Source organism: Phocoena sinus, chromosome 5, assembly GCF_008692025.1.
Source record: "Phocoena sinus isolate mPhoSin1 chromosome 5, mPhoSin1.pri, whole genome shotgun sequence".
In the NCBI taxonomy this organism is placed as follows: Eukaryota; Metazoa; Chordata; class Mammalia; order Artiodactyla; family Phocoenidae; genus Phocoena; species Phocoena sinus.
The window spans coordinates 108323719-108344527 of NC_045767.1; positions in this window are offsets into that span (position 1 = coordinate 108323719).

The window sequence follows — 20809 nt, forward strand, 5'->3', positions numbered from 1 at the left end:
TATGTAAAACTCCAGGCACACAGCCTGGTACATGGCAATTGGACAACAATCTGCATTTAGTCAAATAATTACTGGTAGCCTTAAATATTGATAAACATCAGAAGGGGCAAAACTGATACCCACTCCCACCCCAGCATTTTCTCCGGTGGCCAAGATGGTAGTTTGTCCCATTTGTATCTTCTAAGGAGATGAGAGGGTGGCAGGAGTTGATAATGGTTTTATTTCTGGCACCCAAGGTCATTTCTTGATGGGTTGTACCGAGTAGGTTGTTGAACCCTAAATGAATGGTCTTTCATCTGAAGTGAGTTTGAATTCTGGGTTTGGTAAATGGAGGTCCAAATTGGTTTTGAGACTCATATCAAAATTAACAGCTGTATCTCAATATTCTGTAATAACTTAAATGGGAAAAGAATTTGAAAAAGAATGGATACTTATATGGGTATAACTGAATCACTTTGTTGTACACCTGTAACTAACACATCACTGTTAATCAACTATACTCCAATATGAAATGAAAATTTAAAAAATATTAGCAGCCGTAGACCCAGGGTTGGCAGAATGTACTAGAAATCTGTACGGTACGAGTCTTCCCAAGGCCCTTTCTAAGGAACTCTGCCCAATCCACAGGCGCTGCTCAAGGGGCAGTCCCAGGCAGCCATGTTTTGTGCCCTGTGACTCAGCCCACCCCCTGCCCAGGCCACAGCTGATTGGACAGGCACATGGCCTTGGCCCAGGACAGTCCTCAGGCTGCCCAACGCCTAGGGTTGGCCAGTTATAGTCCCTCAGTCAGTAATTGAAACTAAAAATCATGTAAAGGCATGGGGCTGAAGAGGCCCTAATGGGCTTTGTGTAATCTGAAGTTAAAACTGCACAGACTTATTCCGATATACATTAGGTGCAGATACATATTGTTTGATTCCACTTACACGAAGTACCTGGAATAGTCAAATTCATAGAGTCAGAAAGTACACTGGTAGATGCCAGGGGCCGGGGGGTGGTGGGTGCGGAAGGGGAATGGGGAGTTAGTGTTTAATGGGGACAGAGTTGCAGTTTAGGAAGGTGAAAAATTCCGGAGATGGATGATGGTAGGGGTCACACAACAATGTGAATGTACTTAGCACTGCTGGACAGTACAGTTAAATGTGGTTAAAATAGTATGTTTCATATTGTGTGACTTTTACCACAATAAAACAACATTAAAAAAAAAAACTGTACAGAAACTAAGAGAAAGGAGAGGGAGCGGTTGGGAGTGGAGAAGGGAGTCTGCACAGAGAGCGCAGGGTCAGACGATGGTTTTCCAGTTCCAGACACAGTCCCCCCATATTTCAACAGACCCCCTGTTCCTTGAGGCAACTTGAGGATGGACCCTTGCTGGGCACTTACAAGAGCCCACCTCAAGCCCAGCGTGGGCTGCTGTAAGGAAGCAGAGGGCAGAATAAATAGGAAAAATAAAGGTAGGGATTGATAAATAGCAGTAACAATATGGAGCATTGTTCCTTATTCTGCAAGGAGTCTTGTCATCCGTTTATTTTTTAGATAACAGTGCAGACCTTGTAAATTGTAATAGAATGTTTGGTTTCTGAACGTAAATGAATAAAAACATGTAAATTCTCAAGATATTTAATTCTAATGAAATTCAAAGGACTTAAACTTGCATTCAAATAGAGAACTCTATTATCTTTTTAGACAATTGGCTTGTTCATCGGGTCCTTCCAAGGACGTTAAATAAAACACATATGAATGTTCCTTTGTTGCAGTCTGCAGCGATTTCACAGTGGCTAACATTTTTTCCTAATAAGGAAACAACTTTCTGTCCTTTTCTTTTCCATATTTCCACTGTTACCACCATAATTGGACCTTGTCCTTCACCTGAACTACTGCAGTATCCTCCTAGGTGGTCTCAGTACGCTATGTATACAGTAAGTGCTTATTAAGTGCTTTGTGGGATGCTTCTGCTACACCTGAACGAACCAGAACTCCTCAAAGCCATTTCCTCACTCAAGAAAACACAACTTAAAAAAATATATATATATATATTATTATGGAAAATTCCAAACATAAAAAGTAGAGAGAATAGTACAATGAATTGCCATATATCCATGACACAGATTCAGGAGTAATCAACTCAGGACCAATCTCTGTACTCACTTATTTCCCCCATCTCCTCTCCTCTCCTCCTGATTTTGAAGCAAATCTAAAATATCATATTATTTTTTTCATGAATATTGCTGCGCATATTTCTAAAAGAAAAAAAATTAAAGTAATCAAAAATACCATCATTACAACTAAGCTAAAATAATAATTATTCTTTAATACTATCAAGTATCCAGTCAGTGTTCAAATTGTCTTATCAATGACTTTTTTATCGTGTCCTTATACGAATCATATTCAATAAGCTTAACACCTTAAAACGGCTGATACGTCTAAGTCTCTTTTCATTTGTAAGTTTCTCCCTCCTTTCCTCCTCCCCCTTCTTTTTTTCCTCCTCTCCCTCTTTCAGTCCCTTTCTCTGTCTTTTCCTGCAATTTATTTGTTTAAGAAAGAGGGTATTGTCCTGTAGTTTTCCACAGTCTGGATTTTGCTGACCACATTTTATGTTGTTATTTAAAAATGTTCCTTTATCCACTCTATTGTCCTTACATTGCTGTTTAGTTTTAGACTAGAGACACATTCAGTTTCAGGTTCAACTTCTTGGCAATACTGTAAAGGCAATATTGTGCACCTCCATCAAGTGCCACGTAATGTCTTTTTGTCTCTGTTTTTCTGATGTCAGAAGCCATTGATGATCATCGCCTAGATCCATTAGACCATTAGGGGTTGCAAAGTGGTGAGGTCCTAATTTTATCATTCCTCTTCATTTATTAACAAGACTGCTTCTCACTTCTCATCATCTGGTTGTTTACCCTGAGCTATAGTTCATAGGAAAGGCAAGGTAAACGTTTGATTCAAAATTGTTTGTTTCTTAGCATTCATTGGATGTGACCAATGAGTTTCTTTGTCAAGGGTTATTCTGAATGCGTGGGTTTAAATGTATTTGAGATGTTCCAATCCATTGCAGTTATTATTCTTATGGATGATCATAATGTTCTACCTTTGGACCCTAGGAATGTCTTCAAGTTGGCTCCTGAGTTTTCGACCTGGCTCATGACGTCTTCCCTGCTGCCTATATAACAAGATGCTCCGGGATCATCTTGCAAGGTTCTTACCCTAGGTCAGGGGTCAGCTTTTCCTCCTGGTTCCTTTCAATAGAAAATACATTTAAAGACCACAGGCTGGGTGCTCGGGATGTTCATTGATACAGGATTGATTTTCATTTCTGGCCCTTTTCAGGGTAAATATGTATTTTTTTAAAAGATGAAATATATTTTGAGTTCATACTGATACATCCAATTAAAATTCAGGACTATAGGATTTTTACTTAATCAATAGTATATTTTTATCTGTGATTTCATTGCAAATATTTTTTTCAGTTTGTCATCTATTTCTTCTCTTCTTTCTTTTTTATTTTTCTTATGGTGCTTTTTGCCAAACGAAAGTGTTTTATTTTATTTTAACTTGTTAAGTAGTCAGATTTGTTAGTCTTTTCCTTATGGCATCTGAGTTTTGAGTCATAGTTAGAAAAGGTTTCCCCACTCCCATTTATAGGAGAATTCATCCATATTTTATTCTAACATGTGCATAGTCTCATTTTTATTTACATTTAAATTTCTGATGCATTTGAAATTTATCTTATTGTGTCCGGATGAAGAAAAGATCCAATTTTATCTTTTTTCCACATGATTTTCATTTAATCCAACATTACTTATTAAAAAGCCCATCTTTTCCTCCTTGATATGGGATGGCACCTTTATCATATATTAAATTTCCACATGTGATTGAGCCTCTTCCGGTACCATTGATCTTTCTGTCTGTTCACGTGCCAATACTGCACAGTTTGAATTACGGAAGCTCTACAATACGCCCTTCATTTTCAGGATTTTCCAGGCTATTCTCACTAAAACAAAACTTCTGAGTGAGTACCTACCTCTATTTCTCTTATCAGGGTCCTAAGCCTGTTTTCTAAGAAGGCACCTCACTGATTTAGTAAATGGGATTGAGGGAAGCTATTGATAGGAGCCTTAATACAGGAATCGGTACACTACAGCCCACCGCCAAATTCATTTGTAAATAATGTTTTCTTAAAATATACCTATGTTGTCTGTGGCAGCTTTCACACTACAGTGGGAGAGTTGAGTCATGGTGATAAATCCTGTATGATTGGCAAAGCCTAAAATACTATTTCCGGCACTTTACAGAAGAAGTCTCCAGACCGTTGCCTTGAGATAACACACTGGCATCCTAACAGGTCTTCTAGAGATAATGCTATGTCCTAAATGGGACCTGCTACTGCGGGGCCCAGTGCAAAATGAAAGTTCAGACCTCTCGTTCAAAAAGTAGGAAAAAAAGTGTTGTAAAAAGAACTCAAATATAAAGCTTTTTCTTTTTGCGTTTCTCTCTCGATGTGCCATGTTATTCTTATATGCTATTTAATGTCATTGTAAGAAAAGGAAAATTAAAAATTAAAATTATTAGCATGAATTTTACCTTTCATCTTCACATTGTACAATATCTCTTTTAAATTCAAATATAAGAGCTTTTAACTTGTATGCAGAATCACTGAAATTACACAATTTGTATTTCCTAGCTTATCCCTACAGAGTGCCTTCAATTGGCCAGAGGTGACAAACACAAGCCAGATTCAGAAAGGTGGGAAGGAGGAAGAGAGGGTCCCTCAGGACCGGGAGCAAGTACAGACCCTCAGGAAGAGGCAGGGGGAACACTTCAGTGCACTTGGGGCTTGTCCATTGCCTGCCCGCCAGCCACCGGTGAGTTACCTCCCCAGAGTCACGCCCTAAGGCATAGCTTCACGGAGCCGCCAGCCTGCTGGGCGTTGGGCGGTGGTCACTGAGAAGGGGTGTGGGTCTGAGTGCTGAGAACCTGTCGCAGGGAGCCGTCGGGGGCAGCAGGAGGACAGACTGGTGTGCCAGCGCAGGGTCTAAGCCCCCAACTCACGCTCCATAGTCCCATTAGAAATCACTTAGAAATCACAACTTCAAAGATAAAATGAGTAAGGCTAGGGCTTTCCTGGTGGCGCAGTGGTTGAGAGTCCGCCTGCCTATGCAGGGGACACGGGTTCATGCCCCGGTCCGGGAAGATTCCACATGCCGCGGAGCGGCTGAGCCCGTAAGCCATGGCCACTGAGCCTGCGCATCCGGAGTCTGTGCTCCGCAACGGGAGAGGCCACAGCAGTGAGAGGCCCGCGTACTGCAAAAAAAAAAAAAAGAGTAAGGCTATTAAGTCAAAACAGCAGAACATTAAATCCCGAGTTCAGAGCTTTGCATGCCCTTGACGTTGGCCTTGTTCTCAACTAATGACCATGATGCTGGGGAATGTCTGTCAACACCACAGCTTGAAGGGAATGGGTGGGGATATAAATATTTTGAAGAGCCCTGAAGATGTGTGCTCCCTCTGAATGACATCTAAAAGGGGCTGTCCATCTGCTGAAATTCTACATTTTTTTTTCTTGAACATGCACTTTTTATTGTGGTAAAATATACATAATATGAAATTTACCAGTGTAACCATTTTTAAGTATTCCCCAATTCAGTGACCTTAAGTACATTCACGCTGTGCAACCATCATCACCATCCATCTCCAGAGCTTTTTCACCCTGTGAAACAAACTCTGTACCCATTAGATGATAACTCCCCACGCCCCTCTTCTCACAGCCCCTGGCAACCAGCATTCTATTTTCTGTCTCTATGAATTTGACGGCTCTAGGAACCTCATATAAGTGGAATCTTGGAGTATTTGCCCTTGTGCAACTGGCTTATTTCACTTAGCGTAGTGTTCTCAAGATTCATCCATATTGTAACGTGTCAAAATCCCCTTCCTTTTTAAGTCTGAATCATACTCCATTGTAGGTATAGACCACATTGTGTTTATCCAGTCGTCTGCTGATGGACAGCTGGGTTGCTTCCACGTTTCAGATATTATGAATACTGTTGCTGTGATGTGGGGATATCATTTACTGTCTTCGTAAACTTGGTTCCTTTATCACTGAGTAAACCTGCACGTAAGACTGCAGTGATGCCGCAGCTGCTCTGTGGAGCCTGGAGCCACAGGGACCTTCCCCGGGTCACACTCAATCCTCCACTGAGGGTTTGGTTTCTAGCCTGCATAGATTGGCAGTACCAGGAAAATGTTTCAGAAAGAGCAACCATGGAAGCGTTATTTTTCTTTGTTTCTGAAGAACAACTTTGCTTTATTTTCTCCCACATGAGGCTTTGTTTTCACCTATGCAAATGTGATTCATCTTTCAGCTCTAGACAAGGGCCTTAAATAACATAATTGCTTCACCAATCATCTACTTGGCTACTGGAAATCATCTTTTTAGTGAGGTCGGCTGCCGTTGCTTGAGCTCTATACAGAACCCAAATCACGAGCAAACTTCTTTTCTTAAAATGCTAATTAGTCTCTGAAGCGAGCATTGTTTTAAAAGGGGGATTTAATTGGAGATTAAATCTGCAATTGAAAGGTTAAATTATGAAATAAACAAACATATCAGTCTAATAAATCTTTGGAAAGAATCAGGCATTCCACTCTAGATTTTGCTAAGTGCAAATGCGTCCAGATATATATTTAATTCTCTGTCCATTTTGCTGTTCTTTGTAGCTTTCAACCTGAATTCTTTCCTGGGCTAGTTCCAAAGGAAATCATCTCAGGAGACTGGGTAAGCTCGGGATTCTGTGAGCGCTGGCCCCCAAATAACCTTTTGCTTAAAGACTTTACCTGTATAAATGAAATTCAAGAAATGTTGAGAAACCATTTTGAAATGAATAATACTGAAGCAATTCCAAGGGGTATAATTTGGGATGCATCAAAGATGATGGTTGGAGACTACATTTGCCTCACAGTAAGTTTAAAGAAAATCAAAGATCAGAACAGGTACATGTTTGAGAAGGAAATTAAGAAATGAGAAGTACATCATCACTGTATAAAAATCCCCAATGATTTTTCAGAAAATTTTTTCAAGGTAAAGTAATACCCTTTCTAGTAGAAAAGAATGTGAAACCCCCAAGTTTATAAAGCAGGCTTCCTGGGAATGGGAAATAAAGATGAATAGCTCTTCAACTTTACATTTTAAAAAGGTACAAGAGAGGCTTCCTTGGTGGTGCAGTGGTTAAGAATCCGCCTGCCAATGCGGGGGACACAGGTTCATGCCCTGGTCTGGGAAGATCCCACATGCCGCGGAGTAACCAAGCCTGTGCGCCACAGCTTCTGAGCCTGTGCCCTAGAGCCCACGAACCACAACTACTGAGCCCACGTGCCACAACTACTGAAGCCCGTGCTCCTAGAGCCCATGCTCCACAACTAGAGAAGCCACCACAATGAGAAGCCCATGCACCGCCACGAAGAGTAACCCCCCGCTCGCCGCAACTAGAGAAAGCCCACGGGCAGCAACAAACACCAAACACAGCCAAAAATAAAATAAATTAAATAAATAAATATATGTTCAAAAAGATACAAGAAAGCAAAGATCTTTTCCCTCCCCCTAAAATTAGTACCCATTTGGGAGAATAGTAATACGACCACGATAGGAAGTCTTTTTAATCACAGATGCCCAGGGCTGGGAGAAATGAAAGGAATATGCATTACTCTCCACCACACTTCAAGCAGCTGCTCTAGACTGAGTACAGAAACGTCTGCGATGCAGGAGTTATGCCCCCACCAAGACAGGAGGTGCAGGCGAAAGCCAGTGATGGTGCATTCCTCACCTCTTATGAGATCCTTGAAAATATAATATTAGATGGGCACCTTAAGGGGAAAATTCTAATATGTTGTTTGGAGGCAAATATTGTCTTTCATTGACAGTTTATCAAACAGCCATTGTGACCCCTAAATCAGATTAATTTTTAACACATTCCTTTTCCACGTTTAAAAACTCAGTAAAGAGATTTTCTTAAAGGCTTTATTCCAAGAGTAGTAAATTCAATGAAATAATGTTTTCTTTTTTTAAAGTTCTATACATCAATTTTATTTAACATTTTTTGTTTGTTTGTTTGGCTGTGCTGCACCGCATGCGGGATCTTAGTTCCCCAGCCAGGGATCGAACCTGTTCCCCCTGCAGGAAGCTCGGAGTCTTAACCACTGGACCACCGGGGAAGTCCCTGAAATAGTATTTTTGTCGATGAATCCTTTATCCTCATCTAATGAAATTCCTTGTCAGTCTTTTATGTACTGTCTATTTATAAGGTGACAATAAAGCATTTTGACATCATAGAATGACAAGGTCTGGACACTGTTTGAAGTACAGAAAATTGGTCCTTATATTGTTAGTTTTTAGATGTGATGATGGCAATAAGTTATGCTTAAATAAAAAGAGTCCTTGTCCTTTAGAGATATGTATTGAAATATTTCCTGATACATATGATATGTTTTGGATTTGCTTTAAAAAGAATGTGGAACCTGAGTAAGTGGGGAAGGACCCGGGTAAAGTGAGACCAGCCAGGGTGCTGATGACGGTGGAAGCTGGGAGTTCAGTATACTAGTGTCTATTTTGCATATGTTTGAAATTTTCCATAACAGAAAGTTTTTCTTTAAAAAAAAAAAAAAAGCTGTCTTTGTATTCTTTACTGAAGAATCCTCTGCTCATTTCCTGGAGTAGAAGAGTGAGTACACAGGAGTCATTGTCTCTTTGTGAGAGCAGGTTGCCCACAGGTTCTGTGTCTAGTTGTAGCCCATGGTTTTCTGTTCCAGCCACACTGACTAGGACAATCACCCCCCCCCCGACACAACAGCCTGCTCAGGCGGCGGTGTGGGGGGCGTGGACCAAGGTAGAGGAGCCGGGTCTCCTGCAGACAGAGATACAGGGTAGGGTCCTTGCACAATGAACTGAGGAAACTCACAGAGCCCCGCTGGGTCCTCTTCCCCATTTGCTTGTATTAGACGTCACGTTCCTACCATCGAGCTTGGTTTACATCGAAACCCTTTTTCCTTTCTTTTCTTCCTTCTTCTCTATAAATTGGGATGTATATGTAGCGCTGTTATCTCCCTACAAATTGCCAATCCTTTAAGGGAGCAGGGGAATGAGAAAGAAAACCGTTTACTAAATATTTATTTATTGTTAGATAAAGAGCTGACACTTAACATATGGATGCCCTGTAATCCTGTGAGATGTAGGATTTTTAAAATCCTGTGAAGTGAAGTGATTTTTAAAAATCCCATTTTGCAAAGGAGGATATTGAGGTTGGAAGAGTTAATGAACTTGCTGGTCTATATAGCTTGGAATACGTTTGGCTGCAAACTAAGCTTAAACTGTTTCAAACAACAAAAGAAATGTATTGGCTTTAGCCCCCTGGTAAATGCAGCAGATTTTCTATCACGGTTTTGATTCTTGTGTCTCGATTCTCCAAATTTTGCTTTCCTTCACAGACCGGCTACCCTCCTAGCAACAAACAAGGCTGCCACAGCCTCAGGCCTCATACCTGCATAACATACCATTCAGGGCAAGAAAAGTTCCTGTCTTCCCAACTAAGAACCAAGTCCTGCAGTTCTCCTAGATGGGACTAAACAATTACCATGGACGGGAAGGCCTTATGGTGAGTGGCTCAGGCCCATCCCTTAACGATGGCCTCATGAATGAGATTATACTGTGGGCCTGGGGCTGTGGTTAATCTTACCCAAACCACAAGGCTGCTACACAGTTAAATAACTGTTATAAAGCAGGGAATTATATTCATCAGATTTCCACACAGAAATGACGTGATAGAATTAGACGTACCAGGGGTCATCCATTCACAGATCAGGACTGGGAGATGTGAAGGTCCCTCTTCCTCCCATCCTGATGGACCAGCCTGGTGGCTGAGTAGAGCGCAGGAAGTGATGGCGGTCACTTCTGGTTTGGAGAGATGGTGGTAAAGAGGCAAGTGGAGAACTTTTGCCTTCCTCCTGGAGGATATTGAGAGAGGCTGTTATATATAGAGAGAGACTTTGCATTGTTCGCAATGATGGCTGCCATTAGTCTTTCCTTCAACATTTGCTAGAGAGAGGAAGGAAAGAATTGAAGCATTAGTAACGAAATTGTTGTGTTTCTCTGAACATGACACTGAGCTGAGAATGAGGCATGTGGAGCTCTGGGTTTTATTCAGGGTATATAACAAATTGAAGTGCGGTATAGTCAAGAACCAAGAAAGAAAATTATATGGACAAAGTGTGTTCTGGTGGTTTAGGAGCTGAGGTCTGTGGGGAGTGGGAAAAACCTGGATTTGATATTGAGGAATGCAGAGGATTGGGTTGATTAAAACCCAGTTGATTAAAAGTTTTTTACTTTGCCAGTAAAAGGGTTGGGACTATGCATAGAAGGTAATATGGCCTCTGTGGGGATAAACCAGAGAGTCTGTTGAGATGCAGTAGATTGAACAGTAATAATAAAAAGAGCTAACATTTACTGAACACTTAATACATGCCAGACACCGATCTAAATGCTTGACATGTTTTAAGTCATTTTAATTCTCATCGAGGTATAAAAGGTTAACTAATTTGCTAGAGGTCACATGGCCAGTAAATGGCAGAGCTGAGATTTACATGCAGGGATTCCGGCTTTGGCTCATTCCCTCAACAACTATACAGACAGGGAAGCTGTTCTTGCTTACGGGGCAGAGTTACTCTGAGTTAGAAGAGGAACCTGTGGAAAGCAGAGATTTAGAAATTTTAGTCTTGTGGTGGTGCAGGAAACAAACCCTCAATGAGGAGAGAATGGAGATAGAGAGGTAAGTCAATCCTGGGGGTGAGGAGATGGTGGTGGCAGTGGGTATGTGTGAGCAGACTCAGCATCTCCATGAAAACTGGAGAGAAGCAGCCTCAACACGTGAGACCAAATTCATCAGATTTTTCTCACCTCACAGGCCCCTGAGGACGAGGCCCCTGGATGTTGGTCTCTGATGGATAGAGAAGGTAAGGAGAAGCCCAAAGATGAAGCACAGTCTGGAGCAGGGGAGGACAGGGCCAGGGCATGTGCGTGGCTCTGGGCAAGAGGAGGCCATTGGGAGCGGAGCTGCCAACTTCATCCTTTGCTAGCAGAGTTCACAGGGAAAATGTGATGCATGCAGCCCTTGAGTACATTACAGCAGTTAGAAGCAATGAAATGAGTGTGAATACAGCTACATGGAGAGAACGGAAACATCCAGGGTGAGTAAAGAAAGGGGAGAAGCAGAGAGAAGCACAGCAGCATTTATGTCGTGTAGAAATGTATACACTCACGAAGCCAAATCACACATTTAACAAGGACACAGGCTTTCAAGGATGTGCACGTATCGGATTTGTTGGAGTGGGGAGGACGGGAATGCAGATGGGGCTGGAATGGAGGAGAAAACAGACAAGACCTCGCCCAAACAAGAGAGGGGACTGGAGTGGATGGATGACGCTGGTGTGGCTTGAGCTGGGGAGAGGGTGGCCGCAGCCCCCTGCACCCACGCCCAACGAGGAGAAAGGGCAGAAGACAGTCTTGGCCACCCGCACGCTGTGCCCAGGCCGGGCCAGGGGAACCACTGTGGGCACGGGCCCAGCTTCCTCTGTCTCCCCTGCTTTGGGCGCTCTGAAAGAGGCACAGGGAGCAGCTTGGGTGAGGTGGGGGGCACAGGATGAGGGACCCGGACAACTCCTTTCCCGTCCTGGGCCTGGTCTCCTCTTCTGTGAATGGAGGGTTTTGCGCTGCCTGTTTTCTGAAGACCCTTCCAGCTCGGGAACTCCTGTCCCCACTCCTGCCCTGCTAGGGGACAGGAGCCCAACACCTCCGAGGACAGGCTGCCCCCTCCCTTCCCTCGCCTCTGAGCCTTTCCCAAGTGTGGAGTCAGGCTCCACCTTTGCTGTCAGGGGTGGTGAAAATAAGGCAGATCCAGCCATGACTCCTCAACAAGCTGATACGGGAATTACAAACACAGTTTTGTAGAAGTTATACTGTGTTTGTAATGTTGTTTGCGTGAGTTTGCATGACTTGTGAAGGCAGAAAAATTCGTTTTTCTCTAAAAGAAGGAGTTAGATTCAGTGACCGAAATGAACCACGCCAGTGTGTGTGTGTGTGTGTGTGTGTGCATGTATATTTTCATGTATGTGTGTATTGTGCATGAATGTATGTATATGTGTGTATAAGTGTGTATATATGTGTGTATGTATGCATATGTGTCTTGTGTGTATTTGTATACATGTGTATGAGTATGTGTATTGTGTGCATGCGTGTATGTATGTATGTGTATGTGTGCGTATTGTATGTGTGTGTGTTCATGTGTACAGGCATGTGTATATATGTATGTGTGTGCATGTGTGCATGTGTCTGTATGCATGTGTATATTTCTGTGTGTGTAGCGGAAATGTGTCTGATTACTGCAGTTTTCCCTTCAGTAATGGACCAATTTCCACATCTAGGCAGGAACACTCAATCCCTCGATACTGTTGAGCGCTGCAACAATTGTCATATTTTAAGACATTTCTCCTTTAATTCACACTCTCGTGTATCTCTTTTGTGTTTGACAACCTCTTTCTCTGGGTAATAAAGGGCCACTTCTAGCTCTCTGAAATCACTTATTTTGTTCCTATTTTCATTACAATGCAGGTGTGAACTATTTATGAATTTGCCTAAGTAACAGATTTGGAGGCAGATTACTTGTAGAGTCAAAATATGTTATTTGTGTGGCAGTGGGAGGGACCCTGAGAGTGGAAGGGGGCGTGAGCCAGGTTTCTGTGAGCTGGAAAGGTTCTGTCCCCATCAGGAAGCTGGTCACATAGGTACGTTCAGTCTGGGAAAAATTCAGCAACCTATACCCTAGGTGCACTTTTCTGTAGGTATGTTATATTTCAATGAAAATTTTCTTTTTATCTGTTAATCCCAAACTCTTAATTTATTCTACTCCCTTCCCCTTTGGTAACCGCAAGTCTGTTTTCTATGTCTGTGAGTCTATTTCTGTTTTGTAAATTAGTTCGTTAGTATCATTTTTTTAGATTCCACATATAAATGATATCATATGATATTTGTCTTCCTCTGTCTTACTTCACTTAGCATGATAATTTCTAGGTCCATCCATGTTGTTGCAAATGGCATTCTTTTTATGGCTGAGTAATATTCATTATATATGTATATATCTCCCAGATACACACTACTATATATAAAATAAACCACAAGGGCCTACTGTATAGCACAGGGAACTATATTCAATATGCTGTCATAACCTATAATGGAAAAGAATCTGAAAAAGAACATATATATATACATATATATAAAACTAAATCACTTTGCTGTACACTTGAAACTAACACACGATTATAAATCAACTATACTTCAATTCAAAAAAGTAAAGTAACAAAAACAAAAAATGTTCTTTTTAAATAAAAGTGCTTGAAGTCACCAATAACTCACAACTTTGTGGGGATGTTTAAGGGTTAATTATCATTAATGGACTTGGATTAATACTAGTCAAATCGAATCTCAGATTCATAGAATTCTAAACTGGAAAGAGACCTTAGAAATAATTTGGTTCAATTCGTAATTTACAGCTGAGGAAACTGGGGCCCAGTGGGAGAGTGGCTTGGCCACGCCCATGCGGTGAGCTGACGACACAGCCAGCCCAGCCAGGGCTGAGACCATGGAGCTACAGATACAACTATGGTACCGGCAAAAAGAGCTAGGCTCTTGGAGACAAATATATGTCCTCACATAATTCTCTGGTGGTTTTAATTTAAACTGAGGAATTATTAATCTTGCAGGTCACCCACCATCCCTTAGCCATCTGGAGCAAAATTAATTGAAATCTGCATCTAAAGATTCTTCTGTAGGTTCTTACATCTTAAGTCAAAAGATCATCTGAATTGAGGCTGGGAAGGAGATAATTTACCAGTACTTGAAATGTGCTGCTTACATATGGGAGTATTTTTTTAAGTTTGAAACTAAGGTAGTTTTGCTGAAAGAGACACAGAACAAGGCAGTGATCATTTCTGCTTCCCACCTTCGTCCTCTGCGGGGCAAGAGATGCTCGGAGGCGTGGCTACCTGGCTGATAGAGCCCAGGTGGCAGGTAGCAAAAATCCCTAATAGAGGGAGGCCGAGAAGAGGGGCATGGCTGGCTGGCCAGCCCTGCTTGCTTCTCTGCTGCCTGTCAGCCTTGTCTTCAGCCCCTAAACCAGGGGCCAGCACCCCTAATCACGGAAGGTCCACGTGCACTTAATGATGTGGGTCTAACCTGTCTGTGCAGAAGCATGGGCTCACTGCAGCAAATTTGCATTTTACTTAGGATTTCTTGCCACCTCTTCTGCCTGGAAGAGGCATGTAGAATAAACGCTGTGAGTTGTTTAGGCAGTGGCCTGGAAACTCGGGCTGCCAGTGGGGAAGGCCGCGTCAGTAATTTCAGAGGAATAAAGTGGGTTTGGGGCAGGGGGTAGGGTGGGGAGAAGGGAAGCGGGGAGAGGGGGAGGGAAGGAGAAACAGAAAACATGAGAAAGAAGGCCTGAAGTGGGGAGCTGGCCTTGACGTTTGTGCCTTTGGCCTGAACAAAGGCAGAGGCCTTTAGCAGGGCAAGAGCCGAATTCCACAGGTGAGGAAAAGACTTTAAGCAAAGATTAAAATAGGGAGAGAAACTCATAACCTATGCTTGTTGTACCAGAATGAGAAGCTTATACATGGAGTTATTAGTTGCGCCAGTGTAATCGCCTCTGGCAGCTTGTACAATAGGAAATACCAAAGGGAGGGAACCCCTCCCCCACAGATCCTCTCCTGATAACCTGGGCCTGTCAAGGAAGGGGAGAGAAGGTGAACAAGTCACCTTGCTCGTCTCCTGAAGGTCAGGAAGTCAGATAAGGTGGTCCAGGGACCATGCAAAAAGCCACCATGCTCTTGTCGCTGTTACGACTCAAAATCCTTTCAGAAGCGGGGCCCAGCCAGGTTTCAGAAGTCCACCATGGACATTGTTTTGGGAATCCCCCCTCCCAGTCCCTCCAAGGGCAGAAAAGTGAATTTGCTTACTCCACACGGCATCAAAGCTCTAGTGAAGCCCCGCCCTGCCTCCCCATCACGGCTCCTCCCCCGGCCGCAGCCCCTCCCTGCCTGAATCTGGGGAGATGCTCTCGGTCTTCCGGCCCCACTTCCTTGCCCCTCATTTCTTCCTCCCCAAGCTCTTTTCTTCCCTGGACTAGTGTAAGGAGCTAGAGAAGCTGCTGAAAGTTTGGGATTTGGACCTGAGGGGAGACTACTTCTCCAGGGGCCACAGAGAGCAAAGTGGAGAGTCAACCCAGCCCCCTGCTCCGGGTGCCACCGCTGCTGCTGACCTCGGCTTTGGCTCATTTCTGGTCCTTAGGGAATGTTGGGGTTGGGTGCAGGCCCTGCTTCCCTCCAACCCCCTCAGGGTTACAGCTTGTTGTTAAAACCAGAAAGTTGGTGCACAATTCGTATTCCTTCTGGCCCTCCTACCTTCTAGATCCCCCTGAAATTCAGCAAGTGTGATGCCCTGAGGCCTGGGAAGGGCAAGCGTTTGGAGGCTACTGTGATGGTTTTTACTCTCACCTAGGTCATCCTGACATGACTACTTATGGTCAAATTTCCATCATCCACAATTGGATATCCTCCTTTCAAAGAACCTGAGCCATGGGAAAGACGTGTGTGTGTGTGTGTATGCATGTGTGTGAGTCTGTGAGTGTGTGTATGTGTGTATATGTGTGTGAGTGTGTATGTGTGTGTGTGTATATGTGTGTGAGTCTGTGTGTATATGTATGTGAGTGAGTGTGTATGTGAGTGTGAGTGTGTATGTGTGTGTGAGTATATGTGTGTGTCTGTGTGTATATGTATGTGAGTGTGTACATGTGTGTGAGTGTGTGTATGTGTGTGTATATGTGTGTGAATCTGTGTGTATATGTATGTGTGTGTATGTGTTTGTATGTGAGGGTGTTGGTGACATATGTGATGTCTGACTCTCCTAAACCTAGCACAGTTTCAGTCATTCATTCAAATATTTACTGAGCTCCTAATTGTACAGGGTGCTGCTCTAAAACTTATGAACCAGAAGTGAAAACAACTGTTAATTTGGAATGTCATGGAGTTATATTCTAGTTGGAGAGAGAAAAAAAGTTAAGTACTTTAAAAATGAAGGCACTAGTTCTACTGAGGAGATACGGCAGGGAGGGGAATGGGGAGCGCTAGGATGAGGAGGGTGGTACGAAACAGTGTGATCCGGGAGTCTTCACTGATTGCACTGGAGTCTGGGGAAGTTGCTGTGTTGCAATATTTCCACCTCTGCTTCCCCTTCGCGGAGTGTACGAATGATGGAGATAAAGTCAGTAGCCTAAAGCCCAGCCATCATCTATCTGTATCTCCAAAATAAGACATGATTTCTCTCAAATCCCCAAATCACAAAGGCCCAAACCCTACCTGCCAAGTCAGCAGAAAGCTCAGATTTTTCTTGGGTTTTCCTCCCCAAATATTCCTGAGAATCACTGGGATGGATTAGATTTGTCCATCAATCAGACCCCGTTTTGCCTGCCTGCTGCCACCTGCCAGGAGAGGGGACCAGCACTGGTCCCCGGGGGCTGGGAACAGTCATCCTTCTTGGCCTTTGCCCTGGCCTAGCAGGCTGGCTCTGAGGTGAGGCTTATGGTCAGGAGAAGCCCTGGCGGACCCAGATTCATGTTCATGTGCACGTTGCCCCTTTGTTACTCCTACAAATCTCTGCCCATTTTCCTCGGCATCAACTTCCTCTGCCTCTGGTCCTGCACATCCCTTCAACTTCCAAGTATGGGTCACCTTCCTTAAGTAAATTTCCTCTCAGGACTGCATTTTTTAAAAAGTGCAGTTTGGTTTCATTTGGGAACTTGGTTCACCAAACATAGTCAGGTACTTGGGAACCGCTTCTCCAGCCCTACATAAATTTGTGAGTGAGGAGGGGGACACAGCCCAGCTCCATCTGGCAGCACCGGAGACCCAAATGCTGATGCATATGTTCAGGGAGTGGTGGGATCTCACTTCTCCTCCCACAGGGCCAAACCAAACAAGGGACTATCACTGACCTCCACACAGGCAGAGTTACATATGGGTTGTGACTGAAAGGGAAAGCAAGGGAATTGATTTCCATAAATTATCGGTGAAAAAAATCCATTTTGTTAACATTTAAAATTTTCAAATAAAACACAAAAGAACTCACCATTCAAATTTAACAAATTGTTAATATTTTACTATTTTGCTTGAGATCTTTTATGTTTTTAAAGCAATAAAAAGCTGGTATTCCAGGGCAGGGGAAAACCCACTTCTTGATAGGAGAGTAGCATGTGCGTCCAGGGGGAGAAGACATCAATGGCGGCCCTCTTTGGAGAAAGGCTACCACACCACGTCTCTCAACTCCTCTTTTCACATTCAGTATTTCTTTGTTTGTCTGTGTTGTATTCTGGGTGATTTCTGCAGGACTGTCTTCCCACTCACTAAATATCTTTGTGACTATATCCAATGTAAATTTAATTGCATCTACTGATTTTTTTATATTTTAGTGACTTTTTGTTTATTTCTGAGATTCCTAATTGGTTCTTTTCCCCATCCACCTATTCTTATTATAGCATTGCCTGTTTTTGTTTAATGATTCCTTCTTAATTTTTATAGATTTTATATTTTTCTTTTAATATCCTAAACATAAATATTTTTAAAAATAATATTTATTTATTTATTTGGCTGTGCTGGGTCTCAGTTGCAGGAGACGGGATCTTTAGCTGCATCAAGTGGGCTCTTAGTTGCAGCATGCATGCAGGATCTAGTTCCCTGACCAGGGATCGAACCCAGGCCCCCTGCATTGGGAGTGTGCACTCTTAATCACTGACCACCAGGGAAGTCCCTAAACATAACTATATTGAACTAAGAAAAACATCAACCAATTTGAGAGCTATTTGTGTGCTCAGTTTGATAGGATTTGCTGAAGTGTGAAGAATAACTTCTAGGTTTTATGACTTATTTAGATGGAGATAGGAAACATGGAAAAATACCAGGCTTGTGGGAGAAAATTATGAGTTCTGTTTGAAATTTGAAATCCTATTTCAAACAGTTGGACAGAACATAATCATTGATGTTAATTCTGAATGTGGCATAGGAGAAATAGAAATGGTCCACAATGATAAATTTTAGTTATTGATCCAAGAATTATTCAATGGCTATAATCTCAAGATCTACTTTCATCTTATCATAAGCTTAAATTTTTAATTCTTCTATGTGCAAGTGAATAAATATCATCTTAGCAACTTTTATACTACTTTCCTTATAAATTTGCCATTATTTACTTCTAAATATTTTATATTTCACTCACTGATCATTGATCCTTGATCCAAATCCTTGCTCCAGAATTATTGTCACATGTTTAGGAATGGAGATGAGGGAAATAACGGAGTGAAAGTTGAGATGAACACCAGATCCCAAATTCATATCTTCTGGTATGTTATCATCCACCTCTTTCTTTCTCTGAATGTATTTCCCACCTTTGAGTTGCTGTCTCCCTTCTCCCTATCATTTATCTCCCTGCTTGTTCTGGCCCAGATGGGAATCAGGAGAGTTGACTTTGATCACATAGTGGGCTGACCTCTGATAGGACGATGGAGGGGTGGGGATGCTGCAGAGTGGTGGAGGAGAGTGCTCCCATGGATGACCAGCGCACTCAAAAGGCAATTCTCCCCCAAGTATACTGCTAGGGGGTGTACTTGAGAACTATACAAGAGAGATTAGTACTACTAACCCCAGTCCTATATGCCAAGGGCAATATAATTGAGGCTCAGAAGCTTTGTCTTAAGTTAATGAAGTGATACGATGCTTCTTCAAATGCACTTGGTAAATATTCATTGAACGAATGAATGAAGAAACAGACTTGGAGAGATTAAGCAACAAGAAGACAACAACAACAGCAAACTCAAATAGTGGTGACTGTGTGTTCTCAGTTCCTGCTGTCCGAAGTGTCCTATAAATTCGATATTTGTTGATCTTCACAACAACCTTATGAAGTAGAAACTTTCTCAGCTCCATTTTCAGATGGGATCCTGAGACATGAGGGGTTTCATAGCTCTAAGCAGCAGAGCTGGGACTCAACCCCAACAGTCTAGCTCTAGCTTTTAGTACCACTAAACTACCTTCTCTGTCTAAGTAACCTGCCCAAGTTTGTGAACCTTAGTCTGCCTGACATCAGACGTGCTTTTAACCACTGCTATGGTCTGAATGTTTGTGTCCCCCTAAAATCCATATGTTGAAACCTAACCCCCACTGTGATGGTATTAGGAGGTAGGTCCTTTGGGAAGTGATTGATCAAAGGGTGGAGCCCTCATGAATGGGATTAGTGCCCTTTTAAAAGAGACCCCAGAGAGGCTTTCTCATTCCCTTCTGTTATGTTGAGCACACAGCAAAAAGACAGGAACCAGGAAGTGGGCTCTCACCAGATGCCGAATATGCCAGTGCCTTGAGCTTGGACTTCCCAACCTCCTGAACTATTGTTTATAAGCCACCCCAGTCTGTGGTATTTTCTTATGGCAGCCCAAATGGATGAAGACAACCACCATTCTATACGGTTTCCCTAAAGAATCATTGCCTATCAAGAAACTTTCTGTATGTCAAGGCATTCTCCAATTGCATGCTGCCTCATTTACCTGATCAATGAATATATTTCTCTCTCTCATGAGAGAAAAGACAGAGACAAGAACTATTAAAACTAATTGCTTGTTGTCATGCAGAAAAAAATGTATAGTTGTTTGACTGAAATTCCTACTCAACCATCATCCTTGGAAATGGAACCAAAAAGTTATTTTCCAAAACTCACAACAGAAATCTTTACTAAAGTGACTTGCAAAGGTGCAGACCTCAGTACTTGTTGAAACAGATGATGGAGGCCACTTTCTCCAACCTCTCATTTCATAGGTGAGAAGACGAGGCACAGAGAAGTTAAGTGTGCCTTATTCCAAGTCATGCACCTGGTTAGTGGTGGCCAGGCCTAGGAGCAGATCTCCAGACTCACTGTTTATTCCTGTTTGGCCTCAGGTTTCTCTCTGTAGCTTTTCATCTGTTCATTGGTCAGTCACTTATTAACTCATTCATTCAGCCCCTCACATAGGTACTGAGTACTTTCTTTGTGCCGTTCTCTGCTCTCTGTGCTGGATGTGCAGTGGGAAAAAGGACAGATACAATTCCTGCTTTTGTGGACCTTACAATTTATCGAAGAGACAAGCCATAAATAAATAAATAAACCAAGAAATAAAAAAGGAAAGGATTGGGGAGTAAAAACTAGCATGATGAAAACAGGATGTGAAAAAAAAAGAGACTTATTTCAGCTTGAGGGTAAAGGAAGGTCTTGTGGGAGCTGGATTTAAGCTGATTTTCGAAGGGGGACAGCCAGGCAGCCATCCTGAAGAAGAGAATCCCAGGGCTGAGGCCCTGAGAGGAACATGGGCTTGGAGAGTCTAAAGAACAGAGAAAAGAACAACATGAGGTAGGGAGGGAGGGTGGTGATCCATGTTATTGGACACTCAGATCAAAAAGTCATCAAGCCATTAAGAAAGATGGTTATGAGCCTATGCAGCAAGCTGAAAATTAATCATGATATAATGTCGTAGGGGGGAAGCAGGATAGCTGTGTGGAAGCCACAACTGCAACTATAAATTTACATGTGAAAAGCCTGTTAAGGGAATGATTAAAGTGGGACTATGGGATTATGGGTAATATATTTCTTTATTTCCATTTCTTTATTGTTTCCAGTTTTTCTCTAATGTGCTTCATTGCTTAA